Source organism: Cupressus sempervirens, chromosome 4, assembly GCF_028749045.1.
Source record: "Cupressus sempervirens isolate cs-2001-9-10 chromosome 4, ASM2874904v1, whole genome shotgun sequence".
Classification (NCBI taxonomy): Eukaryota; Viridiplantae; Streptophyta; class Pinopsida; order Cupressales; family Cupressaceae; genus Cupressus; species Cupressus sempervirens.
In genome coordinates, this window is record NC_143121.1 from 593184306 (window position 1) to 593207999 (window position 23694).

Sequence of the window (23694 nt, forward strand, 5' to 3'; positions counted from 1 at the left end):
CTTGACTATTTTTATTTAAAATCCTCAAAGCTTATATGATTACTTCAAATAATAATAGCTAGATTAAGCTATTCCTTTTGCATGCTTATTGAATGTTCCAAAAAGAATGTATTATTGCAGGAAAACTAAATTTTTTGTAGGTGATGATTGATTTGAAATTTTCTTAATGCCAGTTGGATGATTTTGTATGGATATCAAGTAATGTTGTAAAACAATTTTTGAATGAATTGGTTCTTGAACTCATAGGCATTTGATAGCATACAATGATAGTTTATGTTAACACTTAAGTAGTTAACTCTATGCTTCATATTTCTTTAGGAGTCAGTCCCATCTCTTCAACAAACCTATATGTTTGCAAGAATTACAAGCTTAATTGTTTTTTATGTTGCAAGAATTAGACCTCTTCATTGCTGCACTTGGAGAATAATACTTTAATTTTTTAACAAATTAATTTTTTAGCATTGCTATTTATTACACCACTATGGGTATGTAAAAATGTTGAATGCAAGTCATGGACATTAGAGACTTGTTTGTGGAAAGGATGCATAGTTTTTAGTGGAAGAGATGTATAGCTATAATGTGTATATAGTGTCATTATTTATCCTTTTGTTTTTGGCATGACAAGACACATAATCGTCCAACAAGTATGGTTTTAACACATCTTTTTCATAACACATTTATATAATAGTTAATTATAATTAAACTTAGATTTCAAGAGACTTTGTGGATTTTCTCATATCTTGTGTAAGAATTGGCTATAAATATGACATGCTCACCTCAATGTGGACAGAGAAGACTGTTTGACAAATACTTCCAACCTCAGCCCTCTCCTAATTTGTGATTCTTTTGATGGTGAATATCAATTGATATGTGGAAGTTGGAACTAACTGATTTAGTGATTGGGCTATTGAATAAAAGACTAGGGCTCACTTTGATTGTTGCCATATGTGCACCCAACCTATACCTTCTAATTTTTTCACTTTCATGTTATCTAGGCTACCTATTTTAATTTTTCTACTTTGGAGAAATGTTGTGATCAAGCATTGAATAAGATTGAATTCATCTATTGTGGTCAAAATTCAAATAGTTACATGTCTTGATTTTAGCTTTATAGGAAACTCTTGAGCTGCTCTCTATGTGTCTGATTGCTTAATCTTCTATATTGGTTTAGACAAGCTAAAACTATATGAACTATAATTTTAGATGTGTGATGATTCATCTTTCCTTATTGATCTATATTTAGTGTCTTTTCTCCAATTTTTGTATGTTCAGAACTTTAGCCATGTTAATTCATGTTTTCATAGTGGCACAGTCTACTTATGCTCATTATGTACAACACCCTTTTGGCTAGTTTGTCATTATACTTGAGTGCTCTTCAAGGTTATCTAAGACTACTAGATTCAAACACTCTATATAGTATATTACCAAGAGATATTTTTCTAATAATATAGACTATGAAAGACAAAGATCGTTAAGCACCAATATCTGTCATACTACTCTTTATTTTGGGTTTGACAAATGATCTTATAATTCTGTACATTCCTTTAAAACTTTGTTCACGAAGAGTAATTTAATGCTTTAATTTGTTTCCACCAATCAATGCCCATTTATCATTTGTATATGATTCAATCACTTTACTATTAAATAAGCATTTAACAAAAATGGAAGTAAGTTTCTTGACATGAAACAGAGGTGTGTTTTTAATTAGGCTATCTTTATGTCAAATTAAGATACCCGTAATTCTGAAAATTAACCTATTGTTGGGATTATTATTAAAGGTAAGTGTTCTATTCTATAGGCAGGGTAAAAAAATTGGCAATAACCATAGCATGCGGAGTAGTTGGTGGAGCTGTGTTTGCATTATGTTTGGTGGTAATTTAAGTCAAAATTAAGTGCTAAAAAATGCTTGGCACAAGTTCATTTCATAGCCATAAATGGTAAGTTAAGATAATTGTTTGCTATTTTTATTTGATTTTCTCTCCTATATAACAATTTTAATAGCTCCTTTCTTTGTACTGATAGCTTCAATGTTTGGCAACATGTAGATCATTAGGCAGTAGAAATTAGTCCAATGATGTGGTAATGTACTCCTCATATGATGTTGGTTTCATTAGGTGTTTAAACGAGTTAAGTATTAATGTTTGGCATTGAAAGATCTTAGCTTAGAGGTTGAATGGTTGGAAGACTTGGTTCAAGTTTGAAAATTTTGATTTACTTACACTCTTTATCTATTGTGGTTGGCAATGGGTCGTTCTAGTCATGGTCTATTTTTAAAATTTTCACATCCTCAAAGACATCAATTAGGCAAATCTTTGAGAAGTTCAGTGCTACAGGGACTCCATGCCATAGTTAATATATGACTTACAGCTACTTTCCCCCCCATATGCTTCAAGAGAGAGATTTCATATAGCGCATCCACAATACAACCTATAGAGGAAGCAACAATAGTTTTTTGGTATTGATGAATGCTTCTAGATATAATTGTGTAGTGTTTTCGAGCATCAACATTTGAGAAAAAAATGTGAGTGTGATACAAACTATTGATGCTGAAAAAAGTTGCATCATTATATCCAAAAGCATTCACTAGAACTATCATGAACTGTGGAAATTTCATGTCTCTTACAGTTTTCTGATGATCTTTACCAAAATGAGGGATCCTTAAATGCTAGATTTTATTCAAGGCACTATATTTATTATGAGGGGATGCTTGCATGTTGTCTGTATTTAAAATTTGCATTCTACCTTCCCTAGAATTACTTTAACATTGCATGCTTCCAAACTACAGTGTCATGATAATGACATCATAGATACTAGATGGGGAGCATAGTCTACTTAGAAAGAATTTTAAAAAGCACTTGAAAAACTTGAAAAGACCTAATTTAATGCTTGCACAAGGAACAATTAACACTATGTACACTATTCCATCCAACAAAATCCACAAACACTTCTCAATTCACTTAAAAACTTAATAAAAACCAGTAACTGTCAGTGTAATTCTATGCACAGTTTGATGTTCTATACTATAGCCATACAATGACATTTATCAACCCTTGCATTAGGGTTCCCTAGGAAATTTATATCCTTCTCCTCAGCATTCATGAAGTCTAGATCCAACATCCTAAAACTAGAAGTTGCAGAATCACTTCCTAGAGCTCATATTCAAGATCTTGGTGTTCTTCTTATGGGTTCAAGATATGAGGTAAGTTGATTGTGATTATTTGGAAGAAATGATCTCATAGAATTCATCCAATGTTTTGGCTCTTATTGCATGGATAATATGGTCTTTTGTTTTCAAAATTTGAGGCTTGGAGGTCTTCTTCAGCAAATCAGGTCTATATGGATTCAAAGAGCATGCTGGTAGGCTTGCACCTATTGGTGTACTTGTAATGCCCCGCCTAGAGATCCTTGGAAACAAGGATTCAAATCAAGCCAAGATTTTTTATTTTTTACAAGTATGAATGCACATGACAACATCATACATGGATCACAATGATCGCAACAGAAGACTTCACCACAATCCCCGCAACCAATGAATCTTCAAACGCCACTACCAAATAGACACACACAAACAAACCAACAATGACAACACACATGATGAGGGCTCAAGAAATGACCACTCATCAACAAAACACCAAGTTGGGGTAGAATGTAGAAACCTAAAATTTGTCTAAGCCTAAAATCCTGAAGCCCTAAAAATTGGCTAAGTCTGGATTTCTGAAGCCCCGAAATTTCCTAGAATCTTTATCTTATCTTAGAGAGGTCTGAAACCTATCTCAAAAGATTCGTTGCATTTATTAAAGTATATCTTAATTATAAGATACGTCAACTTATACTTAAATGATATATTTTAAAACCCTAGGAATTTTTTTTGAACTAGGAAGGTGTAAAACCCAAAAGGGTGTCCAAAACAAACTTCTGAACTTGCATCCAACAAGCCTGGATAGCCCCTATTTCTCATGCAAGAAAGTACACTGGTCTCGAGTTTCAGGCGAGAAAGTGCACCATTGCGTGCAAGAAATTGAATAGTTTTATGCAAGGACTCACTACACATTGTGCGAGGACTTGCACTCTTTGCGCAAGGACTTGTGTTCTCGCACGAGGACTAGCATGGATTCACATGAAGAACTACCTTCCCACACGAGAAAAAAAAATAGCGTGACAAAAAAATGCAAATGAAAAGCTTCAAAACAAGGAAACCTCCACACTAGGGAGTACCAGGTCCACATAAATCGAGGAATGAACACTCAAGAGCATAATCAACAAGATGCCAAGATCAAGAAGGAGATACATCTATCCATCTAAAACTATAGTAGAAAAGAACGTACTAAAAGAAACATCATAGTGAATTGAACAAACAAACTAAGTATGTGGTTCCTCCCAACTGTCAATAGCATCATAAGACCATTGTGGGTCCTAGCCATCCCCTGTACGTGACATCCCAAGCCACTGATTCAATCATCGATACTGTCATAATAGGGATGTCACTACTAAACATGCTACCAACAAAAACATAAGGAAATCTAACATGCTAGTAGTAAAGCATCAGATAATCCTACAAGTAGATAACATCACCTATTACATGCCGAACATCATAATAAGGAAATCTAACCTACTAAACCCATAAGCAATAGGTACTTTAATACATCAACACACATCATTTAAGCATATGTTAAACATCATAATATGAGAATGCATCATATAAACTAACATCATCTAAACATGATATCCAAGCATTCTAATGAAAGCATAAGTCACAAGAAAGCATCTCTGCAACCCGAAGTAGCAAGTGAAAACATCCAGCAATGGTCGCACTAGGACAAGACCGTCTCTATACACTAGTCGCTAGCAACAGTATAGGTAGCTACACCTCCCAATGACATGGCACCCGTAAGCCCACACCCACTATGCTAATGGAGATAAAGATCCAATCACAAACACACATAAAGCACAACATCCATGGCTAACACTTACACCAGATAGTATGATGACTAAACTCAAGACAAGGAAAAGCATAAACTATAGGTCTTGGTCAGACATCTTAGTGGGCTACTATGTAGAGGCTGATATTGTGGAGAGTCGCTTGGCATCCAAAAGCCCAAGCTTGGATCATATGTGGCAACACTCTCAAGGGACTCCCTTGAAACCATCACACGAATGTGGATCTTTTCATATCTTAAATTTATTAACACTCACACATTTTAATTTAGTTATCACTTACTTAAAACTTCCTATCCTCTGTCAACCCCCAGTGCCATAAACGCTGAGCTGCAAGATAGAAGCCCCCTCCATATGCTACCCTACCCTACCCATGCTCATCCCACGACAAGTGCCTGTGGGTATGCATACTCCCATCCCAATCCTAATGATCATAAATTTTGAAAGTACCACAGAAGATCGAGCCTCGCAAGTCACCCGACAAATGTACGTGCACGTACTTGTGTGTGGCGGACCACCATCACAAAGATCACAACATAAGGACATGATGAGAACACAATGCGAAACAAAACACCCAATCGAAAGTAACTCAAGAGGATGGATTCTACACAAATCCCAAAGCTAATAAAACCATACATCATAAAATCACTCAACCAACCTCAATCCGAGAGTATGGATTCTACCCAAATCCCAATGATGCAACAAGGCAAAACATCATGAACTCACTCAATCAGCCTCAATCTAAGAGTATGGATTCTACACAAATCCTAGCGCTCATGAAACAAAAGCAAAGGTCTAAAAGAAATAATAACACCACGTAAAAATCGCTCAATCAAACACAACATCAGGAATACGAGTGCAACACGCATCTTAATGCAACAAAAAGTACAATAGTGGTCTGACTGATGTCCAAACGAATCATCCAAGTCCATGACCCACATTGTGCCAAGAAAACTCGAGAAAACAAAGGTGGCATGCAAAACGAGGTAAAAACCCCAAATTTTGAAAAAATTGCAGAATTAAAACCCATTTGACCTTTGGGCACAAAAATCCCAAAAATCCAAAAATAATTGAAAACAGACACCGTATGCAAAAACAGCCAGCATATCAATGCAAAATCCCAAACCCTCATCCCGAAAAATAGGGAAATGTTCGTACCTTCCCAACTGGGTAGAACTAACATATAAAAATGGAGGGAAACACTAGTTATTAGCCTCTAAACAAATGACTACCAAAAATAGAAGCAGAAACAATAAAACAGGAAAGCCCTACCTCACAGCCAAAAGGGAAAAATGAGAATCTGAACCATAAAATAAATATCCCGCAGAAGTAGCTAAAAATCATAGCAATCCAAGGTTTCTCCGAGCTGGATCCAACGAGCCCAACCTTGCGACGATCCCACGCCCGTAGCTCCCATAATGAACAAAACAATAAATCCTCATGAAGAGGATTTTGGGTTTCACTCTCCAACTTTCTAATTCAAAAGTGAGAAGTGAGGAATTAAATTCCTTTTTAGATATTTATTCACTTTTTGAGTGAATAATCGATTAGGGCAAATAACCAGCCAACCTAGTTAAACCCCAAATTGACCCAAATGAAAATAGGCTATTCTTATAAATACAAATTCATTTATGGAAAAGCTTCTAGAAATTAAAATAAATCAATTAAAAAGCCTGAAAACTCAAAAACACATAAATCTCCTTAACAACTTTTGCGACAATGCGAAACTCTAAATGCATAGACATGCTCACTGGTCAAATCACATAATGCAAATGAGTTCGGATTTAATAATCATTGAAAGGTTTAAATTAAACATTTAATTAAGGATACATAGACCATATAAGGACAACATTGGTAAAATATGAATGGCTGAATCACTAACTCCATGTGCCACTGCCAGGGATATAAATCATGCACACTAAACAACACGATCAAGTGCAATTGCATATAATAACATAGCCAAAGAAATAAATGCATTAAATCACCTAATTTAACCATTTATTTAATTATATTAAAATAATCTATTTACATCACTCATGTTTGCATAAAGCATAACAACACAAGAATGAAGTAAATAACCATAGCATTAAATCCATCACCTAACATAATTAGAGGTATGTCCAAATACCAGATAACCAGATATCATCATAAAATACACTATCATCTCAAAATGGCATCATCATGCAATATGATTAATTGAACAACATAGTAGTCTAATATCTATGATACTGAAATCAAGGTATAACATCTGACCCTCAGGTCATCTCAAATGTAAAACATCACATAAGTAACAAATATCTCTCAGATCAAAATATAACAAGGTAAATGACCGCAACACATAACCAAATAATCCAACATGGCCAATCCATTTCTAATTGTTTAAGCATTTAATAAAGGTTTTCAATCACAACATAAAGATGCACTTATAACAAATAAGTGAACATAGTCATAAACATGACTAACCAGTGCTATAGGAACCCAGTCCAGTGTAGCATGGTAAAAAATACACAGTGCAATCTCTGAACACATCTCAAGGTAATCATGGAACAACCTCATGTTACCACATCGATCCTGGTAACCATTGGCACAAACCTCAGTGAACCATAAATCACATCATAATCTCAAAGATCAGTTAAAGCATAATCAAAGCAACTGATACAGAAACATAAATCCAAACACCTCAACGATGTAGACCACTCAGGGTCACAATCATGATCCCATCACAACAAAAGATCAGCAAGGTTGCATCCATCAGGATGACTTACAAAAGTCAAATGGGAGAGGTACTACAGTACATGTAGCTCTTTTGCTCATAATGGTAGGGTAAAATCTAAGTTCTATGGGGGGCTATCCTGGTTCAATTATAGTTCCTCAAGACTTGAATTTTATGATGGGGGATGTGCTTACTCCAAATGGGATTTTGTCTAAACCAATTCCTAGTTTTCAAACTGAAGTTCATGTTGAGAAGTTTTACATTGATTACTATGAGAATGGTAGGGTATGTATATATTTGGAATTGCAATCTAGAGCTTTTTTTCTCCTTCACATAACCAATCACATAAAGAAGAAACAATATTATAGTCACCATCTTACAACTCTTTGCTCTTTTTTTGTTCTCCTAGCTACATTTTTCAGTATGATAATCTCAAAATAATCAAGTCTCTTTCAAAAACTGTATCGAGATGTTAACATGTATCTTATTGTTATTCATTTTTCTCACCCATCTTTACTTAGGTATTCCAATTTCACACCAACCTTTCTTTATGTGATACAAATGGAAAAGAAGTTCTAAGGAAGACTATCAGTGTGAATAACACTTTACGATTTGGGGGCATCACAATCTATCAAATAGATTGGAGCATCTTAGCTCTTCAGATACACAAGAATGGTGTAGGACCATTCAATCTTGCAATGGCTACATTACAGAGTGGAGATAATAAACTTTGTGGTACATTCTTGCCACTAGAAGATGATGGTAGTTCTACCAATCCTAAAGGAATGCAAGTATACATGGGAAATCTTTATTTCTAAAATCTTTAAATCTCTCTTTGAAAGAGCCAAAAAAAGAAATCATCTTGAAGGATATTTTTGTCATTTCCTAAATTTTGGAGCTTCTAAACCATTATATTTGATTCATTTATAGACTTCTAGAAAATATTGTGTATAAGTATTTGAATCAATGTTTTAGATCATGTTGTATGTTTATCATCAAGATACAAGAGAGCTAAGAATGCATTGGAGTGTGCACTCCAAAATGTTGATTCAAATTCTTATACACAATCTATTCTAGAAGTTTGTAACTGAATCGATTATGGTTTGTGGAAAACTCATATATTTAATTTATTATATTTGGTGATTATTTCTTTGACACCATAGATCAATTTTGGCTCGGGATCTGTAGTCTATTGTGATGTATGATCAAGAAGGGAAGTTTGTGGGAGTTAGGCAGCCTGGGTCAAATCGCCTAGTAACCATTGATGGCATGGAAGTTGTTGTGGATGATGTGCTTGGTAGCATTGGCCTAGAACTAAAGGTCCATGCTTTTCCTCCATTGTTTGTTTCTATTTGATAGTTTATTGTGTGAACCTATAAAGAATATAATGGAGATAACTCTATTTTGAGTGGAATTAGATTGATTAATCATGTGTACAAACTTTAACAAAAAGGAGATTGTTGTTAATCACAATGAGTATGCTAGACTCACTGATTATCAGATATGACTACACTTCCTTTTATAATTGTTATGGAAAAAAAATGACAAAGTATAACTGAGATATGAATTCTTGTTTTAACCATATTTTCCCTACTTCTAGCTAACTATTTTACCTAATCTCAGTTGGATCCAGGGGTTCCTGTGGTATTTGCTAGATTTGGAGCACTCATGTTCACAACTATTGTTAGCTTTTTTATCTCATTCACAAGTAAGCCTAGATTCAACAAATTTCTACCTTCACAAAATTAATTTCAAGTTTTGGTTATTTGTATTTTGCAAATTATCACAATTTGGATAATGACACAAAAATTATGTCTAATGTGCTAATTTACAAAATAAACAATGGATGTGTAGGTATGGGCTTTGAAAGATGGAACATCTTTTGTCATTGGAGGAAAGAGTAAATAGAGATAAACTAGGTTATCAAGAAGAGATGAATTAGATATTTGATTCAGTTCCCTAAGTAGTTAGTAATAAACATATTGCAAATGGTATATAGAATTACTATTAATATCCTACAATTTCTTTGCTATAATATTTGAAATTGATGTTCATTAAATTAAATCTCATTAGATGATTGGCCAAAATTTTTTTGCCAACAACATTTGTTCTTGTATGTTAAGGCTTGCTAATTTGGTATTATATTTTCATAGGTGACATAGCAAATAAAATAGGGACATATAATCTAGCACTCTTAACTTTCCACCATCATATCCCATTTTATGTAGCTACTCCTCTGACCTCAGTGGATCTCTCAATTTCCTTTGGTGAGTATATAATAATTGAAGAGAGGTCACCAAAAGAACTAAATCATGCTCTTGGTGGCCAAGGTCAACAAGTAGCTCCATTTAGGATTTCTATTTGGAACCTTGCTTTTGATATTACCCTTGCAAATCTTATCTCAGCCATTATAACTAAAAAGGTGCATTGTCATATCTACTCTTTTGCGAATAAACTATCATTTCAAAAAAAATGCAATTTGATCTCAAACTTGGTTTTCTTCATTTCATACATTGTACAATTGCAACCATGATATATATTTTGGCATATAATAATTAAAATGCGTTGTGTAAATTAGGGCATCATTACAAAGAAGGATCCAACTTTTGTGTTTGATGTAAAGGAGTTCATAGAGAGCATTTCTTAAGGAGTAGACAAAGGATACATTGGACAAGTGCAACTATGATTTCCATAACAATTTAAGAAACTGAAGTACTCTTCAATCATTAAATTCTTAAAAAGAGAAAAATGAGTGCACAAGTAAACTTCAAAAGTAGTTGTTCCAGTGCTGAAGTTCTTGTGGGATAAAATGCATAATTTTCATATAGTGGTGTTTAGTTTAGGATACTTCTCTTCTTCAACTTATATAATGTATTGTATTATACTTTGAAAACTAACTGTCATGAATATGAGATTCCTTTGCTACTTTGATTATATAATATATCATTATTCACAGTTGAATTTTTTTTTGTCGACTTTGGCAATATCAAGAGTGCATAGTGAGGCATGTTACACTTCAATAGTTCTACTTTTGCTTACATTCTTGGATGCTTTCATTTCAAAGAATACATGTCCATGCTATATGTTTATGTTCTTCTTTGTTCCATGCTTTGCAATCAGAGGACACCTTTGAGAAGAAAAATTCTTCTGCTCCAACTTTATCTTTACAAAGATTTAAAAGGTTGCAAATTAAATGGCTTGTATAAGAAACAATTGCTTGATACAACATAAAAATTTTTTTGACCAAACATTGGTGGAAATTTCAACCAATTCTTGATAGTTTTCTACCAAGAATTGGTCAAAATTTTCACCAATTATAAAAAAAATTCAACCAAACATTGGTGGAAATTTCGACCAATTCTTGATAGTTTTCTACCAAGATTTGGTCAAAATTTCCACCAATTATTTGAAAAAAAATTTGACCAAACATTGGTGGAAATTTTGACCAATTCTTGATAGTTTTTTACCAAGAATTGATCAAAATTTCCAACAATTCTAAATTTTTTTGACCAAACATTGGTGGAAATTTTGACGAACAATGACAAATTAGAGCTAGCAAAAATTAATTTTTTTGACGAATGAATTGGTTGAAATTTTGACTAACGTGTAGGTTGGTCAAAATTTTGACCAAAATTTGTCAAAAATTGAGTTCAAATTTACTAGTGGAGGCATTGGTGACATGAAAATTAGGGATGCATATAACAACCCATGTGAAAATGGCATTTTGTAGGAAGAATTTCAAATCGTAGAGAGAAAGGGTTTAACACGAGCCTTAGATTTTCCTGATGTGTTTAAAACTGAGTGGATACAAATTGTGTTGAGCTAAATTCATGATGGTTCCTTATGGCTAGAGGGAGGACCTATCAAAATATCCAAGAGAATAATTCATAGGGTTACTGGCTACCCAACCCTAGATCGACCAAAGACACTCAGAAGTGATTCCAAGGAATTAATTGAGAAGAACACTGGAGCAAAATGGAATAAGAAAGGCATGACTATAGACACAATCACTGATCCATTGCTAGACTTTTTTGTAAGGGTAATCTCACATAAATTCTATCAATCTAGAAAATTGAATAGTGTACCTTGTATAGCTTTGGATGTTGGCTACAAGATTGTAAAGAAAGATCATACATATGATCATGCAGAGCTACAATTGCAACAACTAATGGAGAACCTCAGAGCAATCAGGAAAACCAAGAGTGCACAATGCAAGTTTGGTTCAATATTGGTTTTCATATTCTTTTATGTACAAAATATATTTCCCTCATTTGGTACTATAGGATGGAAGACCAATAGATCAGTAGTGGTGCAGATCAATGAGTACATTGAGCAAATGGGAGAAAACTTTGAAACCTTAATGACAAGTTACTTTGAAGATTTTAAGAAATTAATGAAGGAAAGAATGAGGATACCAGTTTCTTTAGTTGAACAACACTATAATGATATATGTTTTCTTTTTGATGCTTATTACACATTTGTGCAAGATTCCACACCAAGGGTAAGATGGTTGAGACCACTTGGGTATGCAATTAATGTAGGTGAAGTCTCAACAACCATCAAAACACTACTAGCAGAGGAAATAGATAAAAATGCAAAGATATTTGGCAATTATGAGATGGTAAAATCAAAGATTACCATGGAATTGAAAATTGCATCATCTATTAAGAAGAAGGATAAGATAGTGAATAAACTAAAAGCCAAATTTGGAGAGGGTATTGATGAAGAAGAAGAAGAAGAAGAGGATGAAGAGGAAGAATAAAAAAAAACACATGCACCTCTATCATTGACCCAAGGCATGGGAGAAGATAAGGAAGATGAGGAAACTGAAGTTGCCAAGGGAGAAGAAGCCAAGGAAGCACCTATTCTTGCCAAGCCAAAGAAAAGAAAGGCTAAAGGACAACTTGTGGCAAGGGAAAAGAAGATTGTCAAACCTAGCCTAGCCAAGCCCACTACACCTACCACTAGAGCCACCACATGTACAACATCTCAGAAGGCCAAGGAAAAGAAAAAGATAACAAAACAAGGAGGCCAAGTGCAAAAGAAACGAAGGAGGAAATATGTGGCACAACCAGATTCTAATGAATAGAAGACTGAGTCAGATGACAACAACCAATTCAAGGTGGTGATTCATAATCCTCTTTCAGATCTTGAGAACTTATGTTAAAATGTTAAGAATAATGCAAACATGTTAGGGTTTTCACATGTTGATTTTGATAAATTGGGAAAAGTAGAGAAAAACCAAGTGGAAGAGGCATTATATGCTATGATGTCAAAGTTTAAGACAACTCCACTAGAATTTTCCAACTCTATACCTAAAAGTCTATATGACATACTTCAACAAAAAAGGCATTATTGTCTAAATTTGGAAAGACAAATCAGGGAGACATAATTAGCCCAAGTAGTACCAGAGTTGACTAAGGGATAGATTGCTAAGGATGTTAAGAAATATGCAGTTAGTTTCACACCTGAATATAGAGCCTTTAACATTCTTCAAAATAATATTGAGGATGTGGTTAACAAGTCAACCCAAATATGGAAACTCATCTATGGGTTAACCACAGTGAAGAAAGGATAAATTGATCCTTGAGAGGCTAAGGATGATGATAAAGATAATGATAAGGAAGATGATGACAAAGATAATATAGTTGGAGGAGAGATAGAATTGAATGAAGATGACAAGGCAACATCTAATCTTGGGCAGCAAGAAGAATAGAGTGTGCATGACACACAATTGTTGAATGTCAATCCTCCCCATGACACAAGTGTAACAACTGAGACTATAATTGTTAAGGATGTTTCTAATCCATCATCTCAGAACATCAATCCACTTACTATAGAAGACTTGAAAAAGATTCTAAACCAATCTACACTCCAAGCTAAATTCTATGAAAATCTAGTTTTGGTTAGTGTAGAAGAATATCAAAAGGCAGTAACTGAGGTCATAAGGGAAAAGGTGAATCCACAAGAACCACCTTTTGTCATCCCTTTAGTTACTAATTTACAAACTTTGTTTCTAATGAAAAAATATACATCTAATAAGGTTGATACAATTGTTAAAGTTGATATTGTTGAGAAGAAATCAGAAGAGAAAGAAAACACTGTAGGATAGTAAGAAACATGACATATAGACTCATCTGTACCTACAACATAGGAACAAGGTGCTAGTCAAGACATAGTGATAGACCAAGGTAAACCTAAAGAGAGTGAAATTACACCAAAGGTGAAGGAACATGTGGCCATCCAAGCACCAATAGCCTCACCAACATCTAGCACTCCTTCTACACAAGCTCTTTAGAAGTTAGGCATAGAAGCCATTCCTTTGCAAATCTCAGTGCCAAGCCCTAGCTCATCAAAAGTTGGAAAAGTAATACATTATGGAGATACAACTCTTGATGAATAAATTATTATTCCAAAGTACATGACTATGATAATATGACATTGGAACAAATAGGCATATTATATCAAGCCTTAGAAAATAAAAAGAATTAAGAAATGCTTAGGAGAGAACGCAGGCATTTAAGCAAGCACTTTAAGACATTAAGGACATCTTTCTAGATGCATTTAGTCTACTGACTCCTAAAAAGACCAAGCCACTGATAGAAAAATTGACAAATATAGTGGAGAAGGTCAGAAATTACAACCTTGATACAAATGCAAAACTCTTAGAATGGTTAGAAAAGAAGTTTCAAGGTATGGTGAATGACAGAATATCTATTGAGATAACACTAACTCAAGTCGCATTGACAACTAAGGTTGAAGAGGTGAAGAAAGTACTTGAGAATATATTCTCATTGTACACAAAACTATGTGACCCTACACTCTTCACTCAAGAGACTAGAAGTCACATTCTGACTCTGGAATATAGAATTACTACATCAGGTGCAAGCCTACCTACAAATCCAGCTAAGAATGAGAAGCATTTTAGGACATTGCTTCAGACACAAAGTCAATTAGTTGTATTGATAGTAGATGAGGCTAGTATAAGAGCCAAATTGACATGTATATAGGAATCCCTCACCCCACTCATGGAGATACTTCACAAGGAGTTAGGCTATGCTAAGACTCTACTAAATAAAGATCCCAATCTTTCTACTTTAGATGGTTAGGCTATGCTGAGACTCTACTAAAGGAAGATCCCAATCTTTCTACTTTAGATGGCCTAGTGCACCTTGCTATCAAGTTTGCAATCCAAATCAAATCATTTGATGTTGCATGTGACAACTAGGATGCAACCCTCAAGATCATAATGGGTGTCCATAAATCCTTTTTGGACAAACATACTATACATGTATATCCCATTTGACATAAGTGTCAAAAAGGGGGAGAATAAAGAAAGGGGGAGATAGAAACAAAGGGAGATAGATAATATAGGGGAGATACATTTTGAGGAGAAAAGAGAAAAATATAGAGATATTAGAAGGGAGAGCATGAAAGAACATCAATGCATTTGAAGTCAAAGAGTATCAGTAGAGACACATTTACTTTGAGAGGAGCACCAATTTTGGATATAGAATAGACATATTAACTTAGAGGAAGTTATCAAATTTTTAGGTATATAAGTTATTGCAAAATTTTGAACTTTTGAAGTTTTGTATATAAGCTTGGTCATGGATATGTTATGCTCAAGAAGATTAAGGTTGATAATGTATATTCAAGTGTTTTTGACACTCATGTCAAAGGGGGAGATTGTTGATCTAAGATTTGTTTTGACAAGTGAGTGTCAACACACTTAAGTCATTTACTTAGTTCATGCCAAACTAGTAATACATGTTGAGTACAATGTGTAAATATTAGATCATATTGAGTTACAATGAGTGTCGAACTAGTCATGTGCCGAGTCACTCAAGTACCTAGTAGATAGACCATGTTGAGTGATTCAGGTGTTGAGTCAATAGTGGATGCCAAGCAGTGTAAGTGCCAAATTAGAGTAGAAATAAAATGCATGTTGAGCATCAATGACTTCATATGCCGAGTGACATAGTTTGGACATTTTTTTTGTAATGGCACAAACAACTATGTAAATTATTTTAAAGCTAACTTAAGGCTAGATTACACTCTTTTGGAGATAAGGATGAATCTCTATTTGGATTCCCTATGAAATTACATGTAGCCAATCAGAAAATGGGAAGGTTTAAGCAGCAATATGGATGAATCTCAGCTGTAGATTCATACCTAACCTTAAGTCTCCTAGTCTTAATAAGGAGGACGAAACCATTAACTTGATATGAATGTTGAAGGAGTGTGAAGGGGGTTGAAGGAGAGTATAGAGAAGTTTGCATGTGCAAATAGAGCATTCATGGAGACTTAAAAGTTATGAAGAAAGAGTAAATTGCAAAATCAGTTAGAGAAGAACAGAGGATAAAGAGAAGGATACAACATTGAGACATCTGATTAAGAAGGATCAAGAAGATACGTGTTTAGAGGTGATTTTTTTATCAAGCAAGCAAGTGCTAATCAAATGATCTATGTTGAGACATTCTAACAGGTGGTTTCAGTCAAATCTCTTAATAGAGTAGTCTTAGCAAGTTGTATGAAATCCTTTAACAAGGTGCTTACTTAGTTGTAAGTTGAAGTCCTCTAACAAGGCACACTTCTAATAGGGTGTTGAAATCCTCTAACAAGGTGAGACCTAACAGTCTTTGTAAGCCTTTAATAAGGTAGACCTTTCATAGGGTAGATCATGATTCATAGTGAAAAATATTGTAAACTTATTTGGATACACTTTACAACTACAGTAGTGAAGATTTGCGGGTGTCATCCCCATCCGAGTTTTACCTTCTCACTTAGATGGTTTTTAGGTAATTATATCTAGTGTTACATGTGTGATTTCTTACATGTTTACATGATTTAGGTATATGTGCTTTACATGTTATTTCAATTTATCTATTGAATGCATGAGATGGATGTGTGGTGAAAGTTTAATGGGTTCAAGTTTAAAATATTGATTCACTCCCCTCCCCCCCCAAAGAATTTTACCTTTCCTATTATAATTCCAACACATTTGATGAAGAGATCCATCTTAGCTTAAGTAGCCTTGTCTAGGGGAATCGCCCCTAATTTACCTCTTAGATATTCATCAGTATCCCTAGGTAAAGCCTTAGTGAAAATATCATCTATTTTATCCTTAGTGTTTACATACTCCAATCTTATTTCTTTTTCTTGAACTAGCTCTCTCAAGTAATGATACTTGATAGAAATATTCTTGTCACAGGGTTCTTTGACAGGTTTATAACACTTGTGTTATCACAATAGATAAAAATAGGATCAACAATCTCTTTTTTCATCTCTTTCAGCAATTGCTTGATCCATATAATATTTGAACAAATCACTATTACTGCCACATATTCAACTTTAGCTATTGATTGTAAAATATAGTTTTGATTATTTCTTGTGGCCTCTTTCCTAGAAAGAAAGCTCCACCACTTGTACTCTTTCTTTCATCAACATTGTCTTCCCAATCAAAATCATTGAACACTTTCAATTTAAACTTATCATTCTACTTCTAATATAAGCCATAGTATTTTGTTCCTTTCAGATATCTTAATATCCTTTTCACTACCATCATGTGATTTCTTTAGTGTTTTCAAAAAATCTTGCAACAATCCCAACTCCTAGGGCAATATTAGGTCTCTTGTGAAAAGCATATTGTAGTTTCCCAATCTTTGATCTATATAATGTCTGGTTCACACCAGTAGAATCATCATTCTTAGATAGCTAATTTCATGTAGCCATAGGTGTACTTACTAGTCTTGAATCTTCCATTCCAAAGGTTTTTAGTATCTCTTTGATGCATTTTGATTGAGTAATGAAGATACCTTGATTCATCTAATATACTTGCAAGCCAACAAAGAATTTGATCTCATCAAATGTAGACATTTTAAATTCTTTCCTCATCTCATCTACAAATTAGTTGCATAATGCATCCTTTCCTCCAACTATGATATCATCAACAAAAATTTCAAATAGAAATATCTCATTGTTACCTCCAGTCTTCAAGTACAAATTGATGTTATCATTAGTTCTTGCAAATACAATATTCCCCAAATAATGATGTAGTCTTTCATACCATGCTCTAGGGGCTTGTTTCAAACCATATAGAGTTTGTTATAGTTTATATACCATGTTCTTCTTGCTAGGATCTCCAAATCCTTTAGGCTATTCAATGTAAACCTCTTCTTCAAGTATTCCATTTAGAAATGCATATTTAACATCCATTTGGTATGCTTTAAGTCCTTTATAAAAATAATATGCAAGTAGTGTTCTAACTCCTTCCAATCTTGTAACTAGGGAAAATGTTTCCCCATAGTCAATTCCATCTTCTTGTGCATATCCTTTGCATACCAGTCTCACCTTGTTCCTTGTGACTTCACCTTTTTCATTCATCTTATTTCTGAAACCCCACTTTGTTTCAATAACATTTGTATCCTTTTTCTAGGTACTAATGTCCAAGTTTTTTTCTTCTATACTGCACAATTTCTTCATTCATTGCATAAATCAAATCCTCATTCTCCAAAGAATATTTTACTAATTTAGGTTCAAACTCACAAAGTAAACATAACTCCTGAGTCTTTTCCTTGTCATAACTCTAGATTCTTTATTTTTAATAATTTTCTCAAGTGCATGGTATCTTCTCACATACTTTTATAGCATAGGTTCTTTCCTTCTTTCTTCTTGCACATGTTTATCTTGAAAAGTGATTTCAAGGTCATTTTGTCTCTCTAGTTCAGTTTTTGCTTGCTCGACATTATCTTCCTAACATTTGAAATCTACTATATGTCTCTTGGCATCATTCTACTGATGCTTGACACCTACATTACGTTGCTTAGTAGCCTGTTGTTGCAACTCGACATTCATTGTTTGTTGTATCTTACTAGCTTTATTATCTTGCTCAAGTAAGGTGTTGGGAATGCCTTCATCCACATAAATGAATGTGTTGTAATATTTGGGTTCTATCTTGCATTCAACTTCATTCTTTTCTTCATATTCATAAACTTTCACATTTGCACTTTCCACAACTTTGTTAGTGTTAGAGTTAAAACACTTATTAGCTTTTCTCTTAGTTGAATATCCTAGGAATATTATTTTATCACTTTTAGCATCAAGTTTTCCATTTCTTATCCTTTATTATATAATATTTTCTTCCAAAAAATTTAAAATACTTCACATTAGGTGCATACCCATACCATAATTCAAAGCATCTAACATTTGTACCTTTCTTGACTTGTACTCTATTCAAAGTATAAACTGATGTACTTGTAGCTTCTCTCTAGTATTTATGTGACACATTCTTCTTCATTATCAATGTTCTAGCACAGTCGATGAGTGATCTATTTCTCCTTTTAGCTATTCCATTTTTGGGAGGGGTCCTAGGTGTTGGCATCTATCTTTTGATTCCTCTATCATTGAAAAATATATTGAATTCATTAGAGATAAATTCTCCTCCTCTATCAAATCTCAAGCACTTTAGGCTCTTACCTATTTATTTTTCAAATTTGGCCAAATACCATTAAACAATTGATAAACATCATATTTTTCTCTAAGAGACATCACACTCATCATCTTAGAATAATCATCAATAAATGGAATGAAATACTTGTCTCCATAGTAGCTTTGAACACCAATAGGTGCACAAAGGTTAGTATGAACCAATTCCAAAATATCATTAGATGTGTATGTCTTGCTTTTGAAACTAGACTTTTTCATTTTTCACAATTAACATTGTTTACGCATAGCATTATCAATTTTCTTCAATTTTGGTAACCATCTTACTTTTTTCATCTTACTAATGCTTACCAAACTATTAAAGTTCACATGACATAAACAAACATGTCTCTTCAGATAAATCTAGATAGAACAAGTTACTTCATCTCTAATGACAACTTCCAATTAGTTAACCAGTAGCATCAAATATCTCAACCTTCCTATAATGGAATTCAACTTTGTAACCTAATTTGTTCAACTGTGGAACACTCAACAAGTTATAGTTAAGTCCTTCAACCCAATAAACATTATCACACTTGATCTTATCAGGCAATTTTATTGATCCTTTATCTTTCACAAAATATGGTGTATCACTACCAAACATAACACAACTACCCTTGTATGGTTCCATGGTTTCACATTTACTTTTATCGCCAACCATGTGATGTGAACAACCACTATCAATTAGTCACCTATCACCTTTACTCACATATGAAATTAATGCAGTTTTCTCATCTTCATCAAAATCTTCTTTGATAGAAATATAGACAACTTCTTCATCTTTACTTTCTGACTTAGTATCAGTTTCCTCTTCAACAATGTAACAAGATTTCTTACCTTTCTCTTTTTAGTCCTTATTTCTCCTATTATCTTGGTAATCTCTTCTTGGTCATCTTTGTGTTCTTTATGAGGACACTTTACAACAATATGACCAACATTATTACATGAAAAATAGATTATAGGAAGTTTACCTTTTTATTTTCCCTTGCCTCTTGAAAGTCTCATTTCCATCACTGCTTTGAGCTCATCAAGTTCATCATTAGAAGCATCAATGTCACTAGTCCCACATTTTCCTTTTCCTTTCTTACTAATAACCAATTATGATTTGAAAGAAAATTCAATAGAAGTAGGAGTAAGATTATCAAAATTTGACATTTCAAAAGTAGGAAGCCTACCAATTACACCTTCCAAGGTTAGGTTATTACTAGGAGTACATCTCAATTCTTTTATTGCAAAAACTCAAATAGCATAAATAGGGAGTAGAGTTCTCAACACCTTTCTGATCACAGTCTCATCATCAATCTTTCCATTTACTCCTCTTATAGAATTTATCACCTCTTTGTTTCTTCAACAGTATTGAGAAATGTTCTCACATTCCATCATTCTCATTTCATCAAACTTACCTCTCAAGATTCATGATTTTTCTCTTAAAACATTTGTCTCACCTCCATAGATGGTTTGTGATGCATTCCACATTTTCTTTGTAGTAGTGCAATATGTTATTTCATCAAACTTGGAATAGCTAAGGGCTGATGCAATCTCCAACATAGCCTAGTTGTATTCTTTATTCTCTTTCATCCACTGATTTGTTAGATGAACTATTGTTATTGCCACATATGCATTTTTTGTATAGTATATTGCACCAACTATAATTGAAGATAGATGTAACTTTATCAAACTCTTTCATGCAAGGAAGTTCTCTTTGTTCAACTTTGGCACCTCCTTTTTGTATATCGTTATCATTAGGTTCAAGTACATTCAAACTTTTATCTACAAGCACCAATTCTCTGATACCAATTGTTAGAATATTTAGAATAACTAATTGGGGGGGGGAGGAGGTGAATTAGTTATCCAAGGTTTAGATGAACCAATTGAACATTTAAAAAATTCAACTAATCTAGATCAAAGCATCCAATAGCTCAGTCCCTATAGTAAACAATCAACAACATAAACTTGCAGTTCACCTTCCTAATACTTATCAAACTTGAAAAATGTAAAAAATTAACAATAAAACATAAAAAATGACATCCACACAAGTTGACACTAGGATTTAACATGGAAACCCAATTTAGAAAAAACCACCAGTAACATGTCACCAATCTTTCACTCTACTAAAGTGAACTTTGTTAGGAGCCAACCATGTTAAAGGTTACAAAACAAACTATTAAATGTGACTTCGTTAAAGGATTTAATCAAACTATTAGGAGTGGCCTTGTTAGAGGACTCAAGAACATTTGATTAGAATACCACCTTGATTAAAGGATTTCAATAGTGATACACTAGTTAGAAAGTAACAACATGTTTGATCTAAAAAATACAACTCACTTTTCAGATAAATATCATAGTTTGGTTCACATGATGATCCACTAGTTGGCCTTCATTGTCATTGTTGGCGCCTGAATTAACAACTTTCAATAACCCAATGATAGGAAAAAATACATTTAGAGAAAGGTAATTCCCATCTTCAACCTACCTATTCAGACTCTGGGGCCAACTATAAGGCTATACTCCTTCATAGGCTCTGCAAGAATTAGGTGGGTGAACCTATAGATTCATTCATATGGTACTTGTTCCAAAAGCATATAATTTGAATCTTATTTAGTAGATGAAAACCCCAATTCTTATATGCTTATGAAAACAACATGGACATGAAATAGCCAATAACAAGACCTATGAACTTGACAAGCTAAGTGAGGGAAAATAATTTGATTAATGTGTTGATTATCAACAAAACCAAGGTATAAAGAAAAAACATATAGATCTTGTAGGTGATCAATGCCTTATCTATCGAGAAATTCCACAAATTATTAACACACATCTTTGGAAATCATTGATACATATCATATATCAAGACTCTAGATCTATCCTATCACTTGGTGAATCAAACATCTATATCAAGACTGAACCTTATACTTGACCTATCCTTCTATGAAATCTACAACCCTGTCAAATATATCAACAATATACTTGGCTCTTTGTTCTAACAACAAAATATAGAGACTTACAACTTTAAGGAGTTTCAATTGGGTTTAAGCTCTTTGTTCCAAAACCACAAAATCTTATAGACAACATAGATAAGAGAAAAGAATTAGATTGAATATAAAACTTAATTCTTGCATTTTGTTTATTTCATTGATATAAATACATGAGTATGCATGAAAATAACCTAGAAAATAGTTGAATAGACTAGAACTATCTCTATAATTCATTAATTTTTGTTTATTACGAAAGAGAAATGTTGAAGAGTGTTGGAATTATAGCTCTGGAAACTTTCCAAAAGACTAGAACCAACCCTAAAGAAAGAGAAGAGAAGAGACTAAATAGAATGGAAGCAATACCAAATCTAATAGTAAGCTTCCATTTGTCCACTTGAAGAACTTCCACCTGCTAATGAAAAACTTCTCTCTACTCTCTTCTTGCAACTAAAAATCTGATTTTCATCATTCTATTTGAAGATTGGATGAAATTTTCCAAATGATGGAAACATTATTAACCATAAAAGATGCCAAATTTTTTTCTAAAACACATGCCAAAATATCTGCCAAATCACTTTAGAGGCAAAATAATACACCTAAGAGAATTTTCCCCCAAATTTGGAGTCAACAAACTTCACTATTTTCTTCATAACTCATTCTGATACTCAATCATGAAAAACACCTATTCTGCTAAGAATGCCCCTGATTTTACAAAACTGCTTATAACTATTACCATTGAATACTTGCACATATTATGACGGCAAAAATAGAAAATTCACTTCCTCCCCTTTCTAATGATATAATGCACTCTATATTTTAGATAAAAATGACCTCTCTAGTGTGCATTTGAAAATTCTAGGCCCATGACCATGAAAAAGCTTTTTAAAGTTGAAAATTTTAAAACTTTGTATAGTTTGAACCATACAAATAGTCAATTTTATTTCAAATTTTTTAAACTTTGAATGTGAGTGCTTACTTTGAAGATATATTTGATTTTAATATCTCAAAAATTTATATTTTACCTTATCTATTGCCACCTGGGCAACACATGTCAACTCCTCACTAGTTGAATCACCCAAGAGGGACCCACACTCCTCGAGTGCAACTTCAGGACCTTAACTCATAACTACGCTTTAACTATGGTGATCATGTGGTAATCATAATTGCACCATCACCACAATTAACCTTAATTGGCCTTTGACCATCACAACCGCATGAAATAAGCAGTTTCGCACCTTTACACCTCATTTTTTCTAACCATAGATATGCCTTGCAATGTCATGATTTCCTATCTTTGCACTGTCACCACCATTTTCCTTAACCATGGGTCAAACTAGGCAAAATAACCACGTGTCAGACGTGCTCCCATGTGGATGATTTGCATTTGGATACAAGTTAGAGGATCTATTGTGAGTCACACCAACACACATTACTAGGAGAAAGAAAATGCATCCTTATTGGGCTTTATCCCACTATACGTAGCTTCCATTTGGGTTGGAGATAGATCTCTGCTGATTAGTAATGGAGAGAAATACATCACATTACTTCAAAGACTTGTATTAGAGGCCTTTCCCCCTATAAGAATCT

General features: G+C 33.7%; 1 pseudogene; it reads left to right on the forward strand.

Moving 5' to 3' along the window:
* The first annotated feature begins 481 nt into the window (after nucleotides 1-481).
* Nucleotides 482-9647, forward strand: LOC149562604 (cytochrome c biogenesis protein CCS1, chloroplastic-like; annotated as a pseudogene).
* Nucleotides 9648-23694: the final 14047 nt, after the last annotated feature.